Here is a 15,938-nt window from a genome sequence, read left to right as displayed (position 1 = left end):
TAAACACAGCCCTATGTATTGTGTAAATTACTTGGATTATCTCGCCTTTGTGTGCAGAACAGTGGACTCTCAATATACACACAAGACTTAATTCAAGTCCTCTGCCAAGCCACTTCATCTTAACTTCTAAGACCAAATTTAAGGAAATGTCCCACTCTTCTATTCGTTAGACTCGGACAACACTACAGAAAAAGTTTGTTTTTGTTTGTTGGTCGTTTTTAGATGTTTACTAGGGGGTAACATTAAGTGTTTAAAATATTTCCAGATCACTCTAACATCCATGCCACTCTTTAATATAGATTCACGTGTCTTTATACCAATGGCATTATAAAGCTACTAAAAAAAGCACAGCAAATATTTTTACTGTTGATGGTTCACTGACAAATGACAAATATTTATTTTACGAATTGAACAGCCTAAAACATTCACGTTGCTTGCCTAGGTTTCATGAAATAAGTTCTATCAGTGGAACAAATGTAAATGTTTGGCACGTTTGATTTTTTTGACTGGGTGGGCTTTTTAAATTTCTCTGACACTTTCAAACACCTGTTGTAGTTTGTCCGAGGCAATAATTGTCACTTAAAACAAAATTCTTACGGCATAACGAAATTATTTAAAATAAGACGAATATGCAATTTTTGTATTCATTTTCACTTTGTAATGTTAATTTACGCTTGTTCCGGCCAATGAACTCTTAAGAAATATGAACTTAATATACTGATCATAAATTCAGTCTACCAGATGTTGTTCCTGAACAAGACAAAGTATTGAAGAAGAGTTGAAGGGAGCGTGCGGATCTGTCAGGGTCCGCCATAAACACTCCAGTGAAGTCCAAGAAGGTCCGCTAATTAGTAGCCTGTCTCTCTCTCGAGGATTTACACGTTCCGCCCTGCCAAACGTCTGTGTTGTAGGCTATATGCCTATGGGCCTGCATCAATTTGAGGAACATTTGTATTGGACAAAAAAAACGAATGCTAATGGTTTAATCGCTTTAAGGAACATTTCGACATTTGCACCCCTCACAAATGATTGATGTGTCCTAACTATAGCATCAACTGACCTAAAGCCATAAACATGCACTTTTGAAATAAAGTTATGTGAGTAGGAGGACTTTTTCAGATTTTGAGTATATTTAATCACACTTGCGATCCAGAGCTGGTTTTGAATTTTAATGTAATAATTGTTTTATCATAATTATTAATAAAACATGAAAAAAATATCATGTGAACTGAGTGTGTTTGTTGTTTTTGTTAATTATTCTTATAGTCTGCCTGTGCCTCCCCAATAACTTTCAGAATTTGGGTAAAAGTCTCTAAACTGTCTGAGAGGTACTTACACTTTGAAGTTGAGCTTCCATTAAATTTGGTGTATGTTTACTAGAACTAGTTTTTTAGAACATTTTTAAAGAGTGTCAACAGATGTGTTTTGCAAAAGGGTTGTGACAACATGTTTAATCAGGTGGTATTGGGTGTTCTATAGGTTTAATGTAAACCTTAACCATAAATTATCCCGTTTTGAAGGTTTTATAGCATCTTTCTGATATAAAACCATATTAACTGTGGGTGGGGTCATTAATTTACCTCAGCCTGAAAAAACCACATGAATATAGGTATATAATTAACTTTCATTTTGTTTTTGTTGTCAGTTATGAGTTTAATATCTTGTGTTTTATGGTTATGTTCCATAGTAAAGCTTATGTAGAAATGAGAATTAATCTCATTCCCCCTTCACGCTTCATTACTTATCTAATTAAGGGTCAGGTCTTTCTCTCTACATTTTGTCAGCATGAAACTCTTTTACAGATTACAGATCCAAATATTTCGACATTCGGAGTAAAGTTAAGCTTTATATTAATGTAGTGAAAATAATTATTGCTTTTTTGTTTGTTGATTTTTAACTTCCTCTTTGTTTTATCATTCAGTTTGACAAACAAATTGACAATATACAAACTGAAATAATATAGACCCTAATGTTAAAATGTAATTTGTTTGTGTAATAAAACACTTGAATTTTTCTGTTTAGTTTTTCCCAGTCATGACTAAAATGTAATGAATCTGTATTTATCATTATTTAATTTGAAAAGGAATTCATATATATGGCACACTTTTAGTCCAGTGAATAATTCATTAGCCTAACAGTTAAGAAGCACAAAACAATTCATGATGCAACAAAAAAATTGAGAAAGTTTGGGCAACAAATATTTGTATTAATTATTCATTTATAATAGCCTATTTTAACACCAGTGACAACTTGGCTTAACTTGATATGAATTTGAAAAAACTATCTTTGTCCTGGAAGAACAATTAAATTTTTGGTTGAGATATTGTTTAACCCAGAATTTAAGTCAGGTGGTGTAGTTTTATTGTCTTCACTTGCCTTTACCCAAGAACTATACAAAAAATGTAATATTAATTCTTTTAATCCATCCATTCTCTGAAACCACTTGTCCTCTGCAGGCTCATGGGGGCAGGAGCCCATCCAGCATCTTAGGCCATGCAGGCAGGATACACACATAATCACTCTCAAACTAATTCTTCTTGATCATAACAATGATAATAATTTTATGATAGTAATGATAATGATAATGATTTTTAGAATTTGTGTAATTATTCTAATTTAAGAAGCTGGTAAAGGTGTTTGTAGCCAGCATACAAAATGCTGATGGCGCTAGCCATGCCAAGCCATTGGTTTGATTTTCAGGCAACGGGCATACTGATAAACACTCAGTTTTAAAGGGACAGTTCACCCAAAAATTAAAGTTCTGTCATCATATACTTACCCTCGTGTAATTTCATACCTGTATAAATGACTTTGTTCTGATGAACAGTGAACACAGACAAATATATTTGGAAGAATGTTAGCAATTTTCAGTTCTGGTACATCTTTTACTACCATGGTAGGAAAAATAAAATAATTCTCAAAATTTGCCCCAGATATACAATATTTTTTTCTACTATGGTGGATGATGTCCCAGAACTGAAAATTGCTAACAATGTTCCAGATATCTTTCTTTGTGTTCAACAGCACAAATAAATGTATACATACTTAGATGTAGACCTCTGACACCTCTGTGTGACAACTTGCCCTGGTTGCTACTATATCTTTAACCTCCCAATACGTGCGTGTTGTCTTTGGCCCCATTAGTTGGGTTTTAAGGTTTAACCTCTGTGTCAGAGAGCCCCATCCTCTACTCGCACTATTTCTCAGATGGCACTTTAGTGTTTTATTTCCCCTCCCACACATTTGTCCTAAGAGGGCAATTAAGGAAACAAACGTTTTTCCCAGATTAGGCGACTGCCAGCTTTGCATACTAATGCAATGCCAAGTGGTAACAAATAGTGAATGCTCTTAATTACAAGCACTATTTTCAATCAGAAAGTGCTCGATTCCCCAGGATGACATCACGGTGGCAGGAAAAAAGCTTCACAACCTGAAAGAGTGAGGAGACATCTTTGCATGTGTGGGTGTGTGTTTCATAGAAACAGTGGAGGAGAGAAAGATGGAGAGTAAAAGGGGAAGGGGAAATAAGAGAGTAAGTGAAACCCAGAGGTGGAAGAGTTAAAGAGAGAGAGTTTAAATAACACGCACAGATGCAAACCCTTTTATATATCCCGGCTTTTACCATATGCACACAAAATGCGGCGTGTAGCACTACAATTAACTTTTAATCACTGACCATATACTTGATGTATGACTTAGATGCAACATAACATGGCATTCCACATCCGGCTGGAGATCAAAAGCCGACTCTGGTCGAGTACTTTTACAACACAATTACAGCCCTATATATCTTCCTACATTATGAGAAATGAAATAATAATGGGAGATAAAGGGATTTGTGCTGTACTGTGTGAGCTGTGATTGATGGACGGGTGATGGTTTTAGCTGCAGAATCTGGAACAGACAGCACGTAGAAGTTAATATAGCAAGATGAGCTTTAGCAACTGGTTTTAATTTTAATGAAGATTTTCAGCATGCAGATCAGCAGGATTCATCCAGAAGCCCAGATTTGTGACAGATTCTCTGGATACGTGACCCTCCATATGGAACGTGATAGTGAAAGTGGCAGCTGGGAGTCTTGACATGACAGTCATTTCATAAACATGGACAGTCTTCTGATTAGATCTGTGCACACTTAATGATAGTGTTTTTATGATGATTTTAAAATTATCTCCATTTCCAAAAAAAAATATTAAAACCATTAAAGTTATTGTCTGGATCTCCAAGTATTTCAGCATCCACCATACAGAGGCGATGAAACCAGAGGCAAAAAAACATCAGTGCAACATCCGCAACAAGAGATAAATCCTCCGATAATGTTTCCGCTACATTTTCCTTCATATCTACCACCCAACAACACAAGAGTAATGACAGATAAAATCACACACAGTAGGAAGGAATAAAAATGACTTCAAAGATGGATTTGCACAGATTGTTCTTTTTATTATCATTAACAGTAATGTGATACACATGCCTCCGGTGACCTTTTCACAGTATTACATATTCCCAGCTGACTCATTCATTAGTATGGCAGTGCAAACAGAAGGCAGAACTCAGCCATCCATCTAGAGAGTGAGCGAGAGAGATAGAGAAAGAGCCAGAGAGAGAGAGAGAGAGAGAGAGAGAGAGAGAGAGAGAGAGGGAGGAAGAAAGAGTGTCATGCAGGAGCTCTCAGCCCTGGAGGTTGGAGGGAGAGGCACTAAAGCGTTTAATTTGTGATTTGGCACATCTGACAAGATTCATCCGAGGCTGATCATATGCCTTCGATGAATACATTTTCCAGAATCAATGGGAGAGTACTGTAGAGCGCAATCAAAGCCACATTAATTGTCTGCTATCAAGAGCTCCATTTGGAAAAAATCCCATCTGTGCCTTTTGCATCTGGCTGACAGGAGGAACACATGGTCGTTTTATATGTCGACAGCTATTAGCGGTACATTTCTGCTAAATGACAAATAAAATATAGTTATAGGTTAAAATAAAGCTTTGCGAGGCACTAAACAGAGCCATTCATATAGATCATTGCAGAATATGCCAATGTTTGTTTCAACTAGATGTACTCAAATGTACTTTCGAGAAGCTAATTAAAAAGATCATGTACAACTTGAACGGCGGAGACTATCTGGCAAGCAACGCAACGAGGCTAGTGTGACGAACCGCAAAGCTCCTTATTTTTTCTTCCGCAAATGGATTGTACACACTTTGTTTCCATGCCTTGGCCCCATGTTTACTCAATGAGATTTTACACTTGAATGGCACTTGGTCTCTTTTTCTCTGCTGCAATATTTCCAGTCATGGCCCCATGTTCCCTCTCCCAAGCTCTCAAAGCTTCCTACTTTAACAAGCCAATAAACTCCGCAATGGGTGACATACTAATAAAAATGTAAACTTCTGGATAGGTTACGGGTGGCTGACAGTGTGTGAATGTATGTGCGCGAACATGCATGTGTGTGTGTGAAAGACAGTGAGAAAGAGCGTGTGGCTCTATCCTGGTCAGATGCTTCATTTCGAGAGCAGTGGAACATACTCCTGAGCCTCCTGGTTGGATTTGTTGGAATGTGTGAGAGGGAGGATTTTAGCGCCATGCGTCCAACGCCAAAGAGATGCAGACTTCACGCCATCTGTCTCCCCCTTCACTCTTCTACTTGCCAAACTTGCCTTTTTTCTCTCTGTCTGTGTATGTCTTTCTCATCGCAGCCCCTTTCGTCCCTCATCGCAGAAGTAAAGGGACACAGAAGCATCGATTCATCGACTGCGGAAGTTGAAAAGCTTCGCAGCGATATTAAAAACCCCTCAGAGTTGTTCATTTTCATTAGTGGCCCGAGAAATTGCATTTAATTAGACGGCATTAGCCTGTTCAGAGTATTGACAGCTGCATGAAAATAATTGCCTGTTCTTTCACCATATGACCAGCATTTTGGTGAAGAGAGCCATAGTGCTCATATTGGAAATGTTGTATGAATAAATATATGCTTAGCGACAATTTACCATCTACTGTCTACTGAAATGAAACATTTGTAGATGTACAGAAATATAATAATTTTAAATAAACACTAAAACGTAAATGACTTGCACAATTAAACTCATAAAATGCACGTTTATAATAAATATACCTCGAAATGGTTGAGATGCTCCTTCCGCGTCCTGCGGCGAGAAAGAAATTGATAGCATTATGCCTAGTACCATCCACACATTAGCTTGACACAATAACTACGTCTGCTCACGTGTGTGAAGAGATGCGGAATCAAGTGTTGCCTCATTAAAACCAGACCAGATCCTCTCATCAGACGAAGCAGAGTGCTCTGATGGGCTTGACCTCTGGCCCACTCCCCATGTGGGCTGCTGGGCCAACACTGAGCCGCCTCTCAGCCTGCCTGGGTCTCACTCAGCTACCCAGCCAGCTGAAGAGGAGAGGAGACTGTGGTGGCCCGGGCGGCCCGTGACCCTCGCTGAGCTCCAGGTGGCAGGGAGACAAGCAGGGGGCCTTTGATGCCGACCTCTGGTCATTCTGCTCGAATTGTTCTTACCATTGATCTGGTCTGCCATAGAGGGGTGCCAGGTGCCCCCGGTGTGGTAGAGGATGAAGCACAAGGCGAAGTAACGTCGGAGGTGTGCTGACCCCCCAGCTCAGTGGGGCCAGCGGTCAGCAGCCAAACTGGAATGCCTACCTCATGACAGATGGGCATGAAAGAGCTGGTGGACCAAAAGAGGCAAACCGCAATTAGTGATGCTCTACAATAATAGAACTCTATTGTCTGCTTATCTACAGATATAATAGCTATAAGCTGATGTTTTGATGAAAGGTCTGGGAAAACGACATTTACAATATGATACAATACAACTTTATTGTGAAGCAAGGTTGAAAGACAAAGACACCATTCAACATGTAATAGAGATTAAATTTCCTAATGAGTTTGAAGTTTGACTAAAAGACAATGAATGCTAGTTTTTTTCTGTGTATCGCTGCTGTCCTTCTGAAACCTTGTATCTCCGTATTTCGTGATTTTTATTTTTTTGCCATAAATTTATATTTTTAGTCACCCTTTATGTTTGTCACTGGGTTTTGCAAATATCTAACTTTGACAAGACAGTGTTGAATCATTTAAAAAGTACAGTTTTCTTTTTCATTTTCTTAAAAACAGCGAATTTGGACATACAAGGTTGTAGAAGGACAGCAGTGATATACAATATATATTCGCTCTGCTAATGCAATGATGTATTCGTTGAGCTATAGAGACATTATGTATTTAAAATAAACATTTCAACCTGATTTCATGGGAATTAGTACATATTGAAGTCGCATGAATACTAAAATATACAGTTATTTAAAAAAGCAACACTAAAGCCCCTCTCCTAGCCCCACCCCTAAACCTAATGTCACTGGCACAACAGCAAATCGTACTAAAACACACAAATAAGAATTCCCATTTGATAAGGTTGAAATATATACACATAATTCCTGTATATCATACTGTATATAATATCATATATTGTGTCGAATATTCATTTGAATTATTCATTGGTTCATTTAGTTTTGGCATGCATGACCAACAAAAAAGAAACAAAGAGCATAAAAACAATGCAAACATGCATGCACAATATTTTTCATCCCCGGCTTTGCAAGTGTCTAAAATCTGTATTTCCTACATTTGTTTGGACACACAAACACATCATAAACACATAGGGTTCATACAGGACATATAATCCCAACACTCCCCCTGCTGCCACAACATTGAGAAGAGAGAGATAAAAAAAGAACGTGAGAGATTGCACAAGGCATGTCACCTGTGTTCTTCAGGCCCTTTCCCAGCACTGGGTTCCACTCTGCCCTCTCATCTAATAGTCTATATGTTCCCTAATCACTAGCCCATAAACACAGCCCTGAAGACCTGCATTAAAGACCAAGAGGAGAGTGAAGAAAAACAGCATCCGAAAAAGTCAGAGGTAGTCTGTGTGCTGTTATTAATAAGGCATTAAAAAAGAGAGCACTTCAAAGCATACAGGAGCCATGCTATCGCACATGAAAGTAACATAGTATGGCTTAATGTCTCCTAAGGCGTCTTATGGTGATGCAGCTTTGATTTGAAATGCATTGTGTGGCAAATGGATTTTCACTAGTGCAGGGTGAGGACGCGGTGTGGGAAGACGCCATAATTTAAAACCTGACCTCACAAGCTCTTCAAAGCTTTCGCGAGTGAAGATGTTTGGAACTTGATGATGGGGTTTCACTACATAAACAAGACCTGACCACAGGTTCCACTGTTTTGTATGGAGGATGATTCACTTTAGCCTTACAGTCAACGTTACGTGGAGCAAAGGGAACTGACATGTAGTCAAGGAGATATTGAGGATATAATTCCAAATAGAGGTTTACAAGGATTTTAGCTCTGCCACCATTCACAGAAAACATCATTAACAACTCAAAAACAAACCCCAGCTTCTGTGTTAGCAGAATTAAGAGGCTCTCAGATGCTACAGCACTGTATGCCGCTCTGACAGAGAACGTCTTAATCATAGAGGATAATCAGGCTTAGTTTGCTGCTTAAAATTATTGACTGAATTTTAAAATGATAAGCAAATGAGATGTGTCAACAAGATGGTGCAGCAGATTAGCCTACTAGCATGTTTTAACATGAGCCTAGTCTAGAAGGTCATTCTTTCAATAGGATTCAACTGCTGGTTGACAATCCTCATGTTTCCACCTTGCCTCTTGGAAACAACAAGATGCATACAGACGGATTGGGGGTGGGAATACTGTCTCACGTTTCCTTCCCCTGGCAAAAAACACACTTCATGGTTAAAAAATGTTGAGTCCCTGAACAGACTTCACAGTTTTATAAATAAAATGTGTGGCATAGGGACAAAAATGGTCATATTTAATCCCACTTTGAACCTCAATGAGGGAATTGATGAAAGCCTTGCCACCCCCATGCCTTCTGTATGGTAATTGTTTTCTCTTTCCCATAATGTCACTCTGTCTATAAATGACTAGTTTATACATTTCAAATCTGTGTCATATTTCAGAATAGTACATTAATTAAATAACATAAATGCAAACAACATATTCAAAACATAATCTATAATGAGCTAAAAATGATTAAACAGGTTATAAATTGGTGTGGATGACCTTTCACACATTTGTTCATATCAAGTAATAGGACTATATTATACAATGCATAGCCTCACATGATCCCAAATCAACTTCAACACATGAAGAAAACGAAACACAATACCGACCCTTGAAAAAAAAACAATAAATGTGTACTTTATTGGGTCCATATGCGCGTGTCAAAAACAAAAGCTTTTACTGAGACAATCATACTTTCAGACATTAAATAAAAGACACTCAGACATCATAATAAAATTTCTCAAACAGAAATGCAGGTTACTGCACATTATACCATAACAATGAATAATATTTTATTTGTCTCTTCATCTCATATTTTCTCATTCCATTATTTTTTTAAACCCAGCTGTGTGAATAATGTTCTATAGCCTGCAGATATTTTTCTTGATATCCCTGCTTTTGTTTACCTTTGTTGTCGGAACAGACTATTTATTTTTTACACCACAGGACATACCAGCAAAGCATTATTTCTCTGCGAGCATTAACTTCAAAAATCTTTTCAATACACATTTCACTTTATGTAAAATTCTAAGTAAGACAGCTCTGTGGGTGCCCCGTGACCCTGAAAATCCACCGCAGCTCCATTATTTGTCTAGTGAGCTGCAGGCGTCCCAAGTTTCTTAGGAGATAAGCAGTCGTGGCTCTATCAAAAAATACAAAGCTTAATGTGTCAGAGAAGGATGGGGAAAAAGCGGAGACAAATCAAATCAAAATGACTAAGACAGAAAATCAAAGTACTTAAAAACAGGCTAAAGTAGACATGTAATGTTGCAGCTAGTCCTACACCCCTTTGACTCAGGAACAAGTAAAACATATTATATCCCATGTCCTGAATCTATCCAAAGGAGGTACGTTGGACCAATAACGGTGCACTTTACTCACACCAATATTTTCAAAGCATATTGTCAAATCTGCCCAAAAACAATGTGCTGATTCAATAAAACGCTTGGACATGGGCGATTAATTTGGTCGCTTGCTTTTTGGGCTGCAGATGAAGATTGGGGTGTTTCGAGGGGGAAAATAGGGAATAGGGTGGGAGACAGGAGGAGGGGGAAATAAAAGGAAAATGCCAGTAGTGCCCACTCAGCTATTTTCCCAGTCAAGATCAAAGACATCACCGGACTGGCCGCACCGCAGGAAACTTGAAATGTGCCTTGCCTTTGTTTGCTGTTGCTAGGAGACTTGGTGTCAGCTAAAAGTGTTTTCAGAGAGCTGCAGGATCAAAAACATTTCAAATATAATTTTGGACTGCCATGGTTTGAGCCCAAGTATTGCAATTTAGTTACGAGCATGATAAATACTGATGCATCTATAGAATTGATCATATATAAAAGCTGCTATTTTTCTGTTTACAGAGAAAGCTGAAAGACAGTGGGAACAGTGTCAATAAGTTGTCCTGAAGTGCGGTATACAGTATTGCTTAGCTTCAACTTTAGCTTTACTTTTTAGACAGGTTTTGTGATAAACACATATGGGTGGGAGAGAGAGAGAGAGAGGGAGAGAGAGATTAATCATGAGAGCATGTATATTTCCTCCACTTAAGCAACAATTCCATTAATGGGTGTCTTGAGTGTGTGTTACTGGGAGCTCATTAGCCATTATTAGTCTAACACTCAAATAAATGTCAGAATGTGCTGAGCAAGAGCTGCCGGTAATGGGCCCTGGGTATTATCAAGACTGCTCATTTAAAAATGTGTGTCATATCTGATAAAGAAAAATGTGAACTGCAGCATAATGATAATAAACCACTTTGTATAGCTATTTACTTTATGTGGAGTGAATAAATAATAGACATGCAGGTTAAGTCTGAAGCCATCTTGATGCCCATGGAAATACCCAGAATGCCTCATGAAAAATAAATAGCCTGCATCCAAATTGTTGCAATCACTTAACCTTAATATAATATAAGACTGTGTTGAGACCAGACTTTCGTGCACGGAGGAGGAAGTGCCATTGGACCGCATCCATGTCCTTGAGCGCGCGGAGTTATATTCCTGGGACAGAGCACACCAATCCTCTTGCACAACCACGCCCCACCCCAGCCGAACTCACTTTGGGCGCTATAAGTCGCCGGTGTCAATGCCCGTTAATTTATGACTTGCGTGCGGATACGCGCAGCGATAACACACATAACCGATTCATTCCTTCAATAAGAATAAACGTATAAAGCGCAGGTTGAAGATCACGCGCCCTACTCGTGCTGAGAGCGTAATTATTATTGTTCGCATGAGTCTCGTTGATATATTAAGGTTGTGAATCTACGCTTTGCTAAATGGAAGAAACAACAATGTAAGCGCCATGAGAGTCCAGCCGAGAGTGACCTTCATGTCTGGAACGATTAAGATTAGAATCGTGCAGCGTCTGCCTCTTGTTTTCAAGAGGTTGTGCCAACCTGGCACAGGCCAAGCGTTCTCTCCCAGCTCTCCGTCTGCCGCAGCGACAATGACAACCAGTTACCGCATGGCGTGCAAAGATGACAAAAATACTTTCACGCCAAGGGATTTTATTCTGTCCAGGCAAACATCACGCGATTACCAAGAGCAGTTCACTGCTGTTTCAAATGAATGTTACCAACGTTTCTGAGAGGTTTGATGTTTAATATTTTTAAACATGAACCAGTTTCTGTCGATACTGATCTGAGATCTTTTAAGCGTTCTAAATCTACGCCCATCTTGGCTGCAGATTACTTGAAAGTGAGCTGTAGAACATGTTTAATATGCTGTAGCTGTTGTCCGACGTGTACGCGGTTGCCACCGGCGCTTAAGTCTCAGCGGAGAGTTGCTGAAAAGCAAAAGCTATGATCCGTTTGTTTACGTCTTTTTTCTCAGCGTCATTCAAGGCTGTCTCCTTCTATACGCGGCGTTTAGTCTCAATGGGATAGAGGCTGTTCTGTTTCACGAACTTCAGTTTGGATCCTCCCAAGTGTGACATCATCTGTTGTACTTTAAGGCTTTCTGGTGCCACCACTCAACACCAACATCACTCATCTGGAATACACACCAAGAGACTTTTAGAAATCACCTATATTTCTGGAAAACAAACAAAATGGAGTAAATGCGCAATATGATTGCCTGTTCTGTCAGTCTATTGTGTTTACGAGGATTTCTGAAAGATGTCCAGATGTTATAATACATTTCAACGAGAACGGCTTTTAATGTGACCACAATGCAAAATAAAACGATAAAGACATAAATTACAAAAAATATTCATATAGGCTACAAAAAAAGCATTTAAATGAAACATTATAATAACATATCAATAAGATTTTATTACTATTCTATACACCTCTACTTGGTAATGTTGAGCAAAAAGACGGAACGTAGCGTATAGGATAAGGCAAGTGCGCTAATTTTATGAGGCTGAATTTGGCTCGCAAAAAAAAGTTAAAATACAAAATAAAACTTTCGTGGCCTTTTTGGCACTGAGCACAACTGTTTTACTTTATCCATCAGGTGACCGCTGACTGAACCCTGAACCCCGTGGTGACAATAAAATGTTTCGGTTCCTCGGAATTCCATAAAAGCTCAAACGTTTATAACGTTGCGAGGCAAATGTGGTCGACAAGAGAAAGATTTAGTGATGGTAATTAAGAGATGGGATTCTTGACTGAAAGGTCACGGAAGCCAGAGCTACTTCACTTAACTCACAGTTGTGGGTTACTTATTGGAGACTCTGTATGACCCGTGGGCATTTCTGAACACAGAAATATAAACATTGTGTATTCGTGAGAGTGTTTTATTGAACGATGTCACAACGGCGATGAAGCGGGCTTTTGATGATATGGTAGAGTAATGGTTGACAAAACCAATGTTAGAAATAAACGAAAATCTTCCCATTTTACATGCAAAAAGAAACTGCCAAAAAGTACCTAAACAATGAAAATATACATTATTTTAAATTTTGTTTTGAATATCAATAATGTGTAAAATGTGATGTTGGATTATTTTTACTCAACATAAGGGCATTAAGAGGCGTAAAGCTTTCTAGACATAAGAGTACGCCTGACGTCACAGCTCAAGAGTCACCAGCCGTGTGTACGCGTCTCTAAGTAAGGACTTATCTACACAAAAACTTCTGACTGACAATGTGGGTGGACAGGGCGTGAAACTACTATCATCATCAGTTTTGAATGAAAGAAAGAAAACATATATACAACAAAAAGGGAGGCTCATTCCAATTCAGCAGCGTTGTTAGGACAACGAGAACCATCCCTCAGATGATTAGTTCCACTTCAAAAGAATTTACTTTCCGGCGCTGAAAACGTCCCCCTTTTGTGTCAGTACAGAGAGTTTTCACTTGCAAAAAGAAGACGACTCGTACGTTTAGTCCGTCTGTTTATTTTTTCCTCTGTTCATAGCACAATTGTATTAAATAAATAGAGTCGACGCCACAATGGTGGAGAAGTTCATAAACATGTATGGAAGATTTACTATTCTTTTGTAGTCAAAGCACAAAGAATTAGTCACATTCAAGCTGGGACGGAGAGTTAATAATTACTGGAGCAACAAGTTTTTTCCATCTACAAAAGTTTAGCCTACACCAATACACAAACAAAATACATCAACTAAATTTGATTAATTCCTTAATCATACAATAATTTGTAATTTTCTGTAAGAAACTGCATAAAAGATAAAACACAAAGAACAACGATCATCCCAGGTTTCTTGGAGTCATGTCAAAGCAACTGAAGTTCTGTGTACAAAACTACAGCAATAAGTCATCTGAAACAGACTCATACTGCAGAGAATTAAGAAATGAGAGAGTGAATGATATCGAATTAAAATAAAAGGTTGCTATCCTCGCTCTATTCTGAGGCTAAAGCTACATTTTGTATCTCTGTCATGACTTCTTTTACTCTATTTATTGGTACAATGACCCACATCAAAGTGTATTTCCCTCAGTAAATATATGCAGATGAAGTTTGGCTGTCTCTGTTCTCTCGGTTTAGAGCAGGTTAGGAGGACAGTAAGGAGGCATTGGACTGGGGTGCCAACAGGGGGCCACAACTTTTGCATTTGCTTTTTCAAGTTTGCGTTAAACATATCCTTCAACTCTGAAAGCTTATGTGTGTGTGCAAGTGCAATACATTTTGTATTGACTTTTTAATACAATATTCAAGCCTATGTTATTTGGGAAAACACATTTAGCAAGTTTAACCCCCAAAAATATTTTGAATCAGTAGCATACACTCAAACCTAGATCAAAACATACTGGTGAAAGTTATACCATATCTCTAATATTTATTCAACTTTATTATTTTCTCTATTCTCATTTTGTGAACTACACCCAAAATTGTATTGTAATTTCTTAAAGAAACTAGAAAGACTTCTAAGTAATTTACAGAACTTCATTGTGATGAAATAACGATCATTTTCTGATCTTCACTGGATCTTCGTTTTCTTTGCCACAACTTATGTGTTAGACAGTAAAGAAAACTTAACATTAAACTCAAGAGTCAAGAGCCCAACTAAAGCAAACACTGATCACAATAATGATGATTTGTTGAAATTTCAAAAAATGTTCAACATTAATTGCAGGTGCAAAAGTGATATTGATTCAATGCAATTAACATTCACAAATCAGCTATTTTTTGACATTGATTCAACGGTTGCTTGGGTATCCATGTGGAAAGGTACAATATGTGTATAGGGAACTGCCCCAGTGACAAGCCATTGTACCCCTAAAGGTACAAATTTGGCACATTTTTTCTGACAGTGTAATCACTTCTTTTAATCATCCAATTAAAGACCAAAATATAATCCAAACAGCATTTTGAGTTTTGATAACTCATCACATGCCTTCTAATCAACACAGAATAATATGAGCATTGCACATTAACTGTCAGCATAAGGGTAAATGTTATTGCAAATGAACTGTGATCTTCATGGATCACATTTTTATTATTGCTTTTTGTAAAGGGATACTACATCCAAAATGAAAATTCTGTCATCATTTACTTTGAGTTGTTCCAAATCTGTATAAATTTCTTCGTTCTGATGAACACAGAGAAAGATATTTGGAAGAATGCTTATAACCAAACAGATCTTGCCCCCCATTTTTGGGGGGACTTTTGACTACCATTGTACTTTTCCTACTATGGGAGTCAATGGGGGGCTAAATCTGTCTGGTTATAAGCATTCCTCCAAATATCTTTCTCTGTATTCATCAGAACAAAGACATTTATACAGATTTGGAACAACTCGAAGGTGAGTAAATGATGACAGAATTTTCATTTTTGGGTGAAGTATCCTTTTAAGAAGGATTTTGTCCTCAGCAGCACTCTGAGAGCAACTTCTGTTTATGATAAAATCACAGTTCTGTTAGGTAATTGCAAAGCTTCTCTCAGACTCAAGTGAGATGCAAATGTTTTCATTTGGGAAATATACAAGCCTCTTAGTAGGTATAAAAGGAGTGTATGCCTCAAGTAAACTAATAATAGTATCTACTATGTTGCCGGCCTTAATACGATGCATATTTCATATTGTAAATCTAATATATGGGTCACTGGGATTTCAGAGAGAAAAAGAATAAAACTGGAAATACAAATAAAATATGCAGTGCTGAGTAAAGATCTAAGGAACCCAGTTGCTATTATGGAAATTATTTGGGGAAAATAACAGCACTGAAGATTAATTAACAGAGTTAATTTCAACTGATTGAAAAGGAATATGGCCCTACACAAGCAGACCTAATTATATCCAGCTTTAACTTGTCTTATTAGGCTTTGTAAACAAAAGCACCAATGACTTGAGATGTTCAAAAGGCAGAATAAATATGTAAAATAAACCTAATCTTATAAATATAAGCCCAA

General features: G+C 37.9%; 1 long non-coding RNA gene across 1 annotated transcript in view; it reads right to left on the bottom strand.

Annotated features, from left to right (window-relative positions):
* Window positions 1-4,431: 4,431 nt before the first annotated feature.
* The window catches only part of LOC130563590 (uncharacterized), a 64,112-nt gene continuing 52,605 nt past the window's right edge, over window positions 4,432-15,938 (bottom strand). Inside the window, exons 3-4 of the long non-coding RNA XR_008964138.1 lie at window positions 6,225-6,693; window positions 4,432-6,144 (exon numbers count right to left, since the gene is read on the bottom strand). This is a non-coding gene — a long non-coding RNA (uncharacterized LOC130563590). The remainder of the gene's footprint in view (window positions 6,145-6,224; window positions 6,694-15,938) is intronic.

The sequence above is a fragment of the Triplophysa rosa genome, linkage group LG13, assembly GCF_024868665.1.
Source record: "Triplophysa rosa linkage group LG13, Trosa_1v2, whole genome shotgun sequence".
Lineage (NCBI taxonomy): Eukaryota > Metazoa > Chordata > Actinopteri > Cypriniformes > Nemacheilidae > Triplophysa > Triplophysa rosa.
This window is presented reverse-complemented; position numbering and strand designations above follow the sequence as displayed.